At 36.6% G+C, this 4,913-nt stretch overlaps 1 long non-coding RNA gene across 1 annotated transcript; it reads left to right on the top strand.

Annotated features, from left to right (window-relative positions):
- Window positions 1-497: 497 nt before the first annotated feature.
- Window positions 498-1,127, top strand: LOC112157369. Its single transcript, XR_004948641.1, has 2 exons — window positions 498-895; window positions 991-1,127. It is a non-coding gene; the product is annotated as an uncharacterized LOC112157369 (long non-coding RNA).
- Window positions 1,128-4,913: the final 3,786 nt, after the last annotated feature.

Raw genomic sequence — 4,913 nt, 5'->3', positions numbered from 1 at the left:
ACTCAGAAATTTATGACGGGCCGGATTAAATCATCCAATGGGCCGGGTCCGGCCCGCGGGCCGTATGTTTGACATGCCTGTCCTAAGAGAACGATTTTAAAATCTATACCTTAAATGGACAGATGACTCAATAACAGAAACAGATTTTAAAGGATTGGCTAAAAAACTTGATGTAACTGCAAATGGAGAAAAAGACAATATGTGTCAGGAGAAACAGAACATGTGACAGGACTTAATGTCATGAATACCGTTGATGTTTTTAGCACTAAACTGTGGGGAAGCTAGCTGACATAAGCCCACTTAAGTGATTATTGTTACCTTCGATCAAGAAATACAAATAAATCTAATGTGAAAGCTAACTAAATAATTGCTAAATATTGCCTATGGGCCTATTTGTTTGTGTAGTTTGTCCAGGAATTGTTTTATTTCAAGTACTTGTAGGTTTAGCGTTAAGCTAGTTAGCCTAGCAGGCAGCCTTCACAGTGGGTTTAGCGAGACCTTGAGCTAAAACTTTAGAGACTTGTGTAACCGGGTGGTAACACGTGTATTTTAGTTACTGGACTTGTTGTGTATGTTCCACTTTTGGACAGCAGAGGGCGTAGTTTTGCTGTTCAGATGGCGCCAATTTCACGTCTTGAACATAGAGGATTATGGGAAAATCCCGGAAGACAGGAGAAAAAGGGGGTAGACTGCACGTTGCATCGGTGAGAATTTCTTGTGTTCTGTATCTGGAATTATCTTAGCCAGATGATATTTTTGTGTTTTGAACAGTGGTTAAAAGTGTGTTTTACAGACACCAAGAAAGCCTTATGTTTTGTTCTGTTTTGATAGGTGTCTTGAATGGTGAAATTTGAGAACGTTGTTTCTGTTGGCTTCAGGGACATGTGTCCATTTGGTAGGATTTCTTTATTTAAAATGGTACAAATTAAATAAGTATTGTAAAGAAATGAAACAGTGAAATGACATGTTTGTTTTAATTTGTCCATTTAGGTGCCACTGTCGTATTCTTCTTGTTAACTTTTTAAGTTTGAATGTTTATTTAGTTTTTTTTAAACTGCCAAACAGGGAAAATAAAGGATCCCACTATAAATTATTTGAAGCTTGTGTGTCATTAAATCCGGCTTCACTTGTTTTGGCTGAGTGGTTTAAATGTCATCAGGTCTCTTGTGTTTTGTTGTATTTTAACAAATGTAAATGTTAGATGTATTCTCCACTAATGAACTTTAGATTGAACATACAAAAAGATTTGACTGCTCTCTTGACAAAACTGTAAAACAGTCATAGATGAAAAAGTGTTAAATAAGCAAATCCTCTTCAGGTAGATGTTTGACATTCAGGGTTGATAGAAGAACATTTTCTCATAACTTAGAGAACAAGCTTTGATTTTGATTAGCATTGTTGAGAAACATACTGAGAAACCTGTTTGCCCAAAACTCGCTAAACAAGCTAGTTATTGAGCTATATTCATACCGGGCATGTGTTTCAAAAACACACTATACCCAATTTCATGAACAAGGATTCAGCCGGTGGAGTTCACACCGGACAAGCAGGGAGCAACAGGGAGGGGCCTCTTCTTTTTGTTTTTTTACTGTTGAGGATTGTTGTTCGTTTTAAGAAACTGGTTTGTTGAACTGTTTTTATTTTAATTCAAACATGGACAGATATCACTTATTTAATTGTAGCACTTGTACAATCAGCAAAACAAACTATAGTCAATTTTATTCATCTACTTTTTAATTTGTTTTTTTATTTTAATAGCAAAGCTATACACAGAGCATCTGAAACAAGAAATTATTTTTTTATCTCTCTCAATGAGTTTATGTTAAATCGAGTCTTAATGTCACATTCTAGTTTTTATTTTATTTTTTGTTTCTTTTTAGTAGCTTATGGAGACAGTCCACACTATCAGATAACTGCATGAACAAATACGAAAACAAATTAACTTTTCTTTTATGCATGTGGGATGAAAATCACACTGAGAAAGATGAATGACTCGCATGTAAAGTATGAAACTATGTTTATTGTCCATAGATAAGATATTTAGCGAGGAAAGACATGAAAATTATGATGAATGTTCTTTAATATTTAGCAGAAGAGAACCGATTTTCACCCCCCTGTTGTGTTTTATGTTTCTTATGAGATGTCTCGCAGTGTTTTTGTGAAATTAGATTAAAATGTAATACTGTTGCAAACTATGCTGCTTATTTATGCTTGTTTGAGACACTGAACGCAAATATTCTGATGTTTCTGTGTATTTGTTCTGATCCTTCAAAAACAAATATCTATGAAAGCTTCAATCACTGTGAAGATATTTCTCGGAAATGCCTCAAGCATGATATTCAAGGAAAAAATGCTAATGTATTTCCTGTGTAAATTGTGAGACATCATTTAGTTTAAACTGAACCTGTTAGTTTCTGTGCATTCCTGGCTGAACACTCAACCTTGTTAAGAAAAACTAGATCAATCCAGCTCCATTCACCAACCGTTTGTGTATGTTTGAGAGCGGCTTTTTTGTGTGTGTCCCACTAAAGACGAGGACACCCATCGTTAGAGTTAAATAATTAGCCTAAATGAAAGCATGGCACCTCGGGTCTTTTGTGTAACTAATGGGAAGGCGACACTAAAACTGCTGTGAAATGCCAGAGAACAGAGTTGAATGGTGTAAGGTGAGAGCTAATCACGGCCTTTCCACGCTCTGACAATCCCGCGCGCCGCCAACAATTACACTGTCGAGGATTAGTGAGTTACGCAGACGCGCACCATATCTCAAACCGCGACCATTAAATGACGGCTCCGTGTTGCCGCTGCTGGATTTTTTTTTTCTTTTTGTAAATGCAACTTATGCTTCTCATTTCCAACCATAGAGGACGAGTTCTGCTTGAAACCGCTGTCAAATGAATTGTTAGCATTTGTTCAGAATGTGAGACAATAATTACAAACTATCCATATACTCTAATTATGCATACGACACAGTATGCCTATGGTCTCCAAGTCAAAACAAAACTAATGAGTCTCTTAAATTTCCAATGTCGGTCGCTGGAAACTGGAAAAAAAACTTGACTCTTCTCCTTAAGAACCCCATAGTATGAAATTAATGAATGAGTCTCATGTTTATTTAATTTGTTTAGAACACCTGTTGTTTCTAGTTGGTAACATATAACAGAATTGAATTTAGCTTAAGCCGTTTGTTTTCAGATTTTCACACTCAAAGATGATACGGGTGACACGTCTGCTGTTTTGATTTGTCACTGTACGGTTCCGCCTGAATCATTAATGAGACAACTCCAAGCGGATCAATAATTATCGACTGAAGCCCTCCATTATTGGCTTGTAAGACATTACTGTTGTACCATTATCCCATTTATAATGAGGGTGCAGGGGTGCTGGTGTGGCTTCACTACAGAACAAATCAGATGGGTAATCATCAACCGTCTTTCCACAACAATGATCTGTGACAGGCAGCAAGTGTTCTTCATAAAGACAGCTCGGGGTGCAGCGGGTCTGGACTTAGCCAGCCCGACCATGGGGTGCAGGAAGAGTATCAAGGGGTAAGTCTGGGGCTCTGGGAATTTTAAAAGCTACTGAGACACCATGCTCACTACTTTTCCTTCTTTTAAACACCAGATATGACGTAGATTTCACAAAGTGAAAATCTAATCAATACGAATCAATACGTCTATTTGTGACTCCACTGTGTTTTGATTATAAAATATGGATGGCTTATTGAAAAAAAGAATTACATTTAAGCATGTTTTTTGCAGAAATTGTTAGACCGCAATGCATTGTGGTCTATATTCGTTAATGTAGTGAGCATCAATGCACGCTAGTTTTTCGCAAAGGCTTCGCAGAAACTTCTAGAGCACTTGATTTTGGAGTTGTAGATTTGGACAGCATTGCAAAATGGTGAACGTACTATATAGTACTACATAGGGAGCAGGGAATGAGTTCAGACATAGTGTGCTGAGAGTTTGGGGAGTCATTTCCCTCAGAGCCCCTAAAATGCATAGAAAGTTCATTTATCCATATATCTATACTCTCCTTTAATCTTTTTGATATTTTTGCTCTAAGTTTTATGATGATTGCTCTCCCTGACAATACCCTCTGCATTTACTACGCTTGGGACACACACAAGCAGGACACTAGTTTGTCCCCCGTTGACGTTTCATTTATCTTTTCTTTTTCTTTCGGTCTATTTGTCTGTCGTTACATTTTTTTATTTCAATTTATTTTTAATTTTATATCTTTTGTAGTTTTTGCAGGGGGTTCATGTGGGTTTATTTTTATTTTATTATTTTGTGTGGTTTTGTATTTTTTCTTTTTTTTGTTATTTTTTATTTATTTAAGGGGGTTGTGACTGCATTTGGGGATGTACCCGAACCCCACCCTGGCCTATGCTATATCCGGCTCTAGGATGCACATACTTATGAATTTAATCTAATGGCAAAGTTACTTTTTAAAATTGGGAAAACAGATAGTTTAAACTAAGATTTTACCATTCACAATCTTTCATTATTGGAAAACAAATATGTAGGCAATACCTTTTTTAATATTATTTTTCTCATTTTAGCAATAAAACCATTAATTCAGTCAAAGATTTAGCACTCAAAGCCTTTATTGTCATTGTACAGTCAAATAGGGTCTGTGTCTGGGTCTCCCTGTACCTGTCCCCAACCCAGATAAAATACAGCGTTGTGTCAGGAAGGCAAAAAAATCTCTGCCCAATCAAATGTATGGATCAGTGTAAGCTGATTTGGTGTAGCCACCCCTGAAAGAATGTGTCAAAAGCTGAACAACATCTTGTTCTTTGTGCCGTTCTGGATATACCTTCTTCTTTTTAAACATCATTTTCAGACCATAAGAGACAATGAAGGTATTTTAAGTGTGCCTTAGTCTGAAAAATACAGCACATACAT

This window comes from Oryzias melastigma, linkage group LG1 (assembly GCF_002922805.2).
Source record: "Oryzias melastigma strain HK-1 linkage group LG1, ASM292280v2, whole genome shotgun sequence".
Classification (NCBI taxonomy): domain Eukaryota; kingdom Metazoa; phylum Chordata; class Actinopteri; order Beloniformes; family Adrianichthyidae; genus Oryzias; species Oryzias melastigma.
This window is presented reverse-complemented; position numbering and strand designations above follow the sequence as displayed.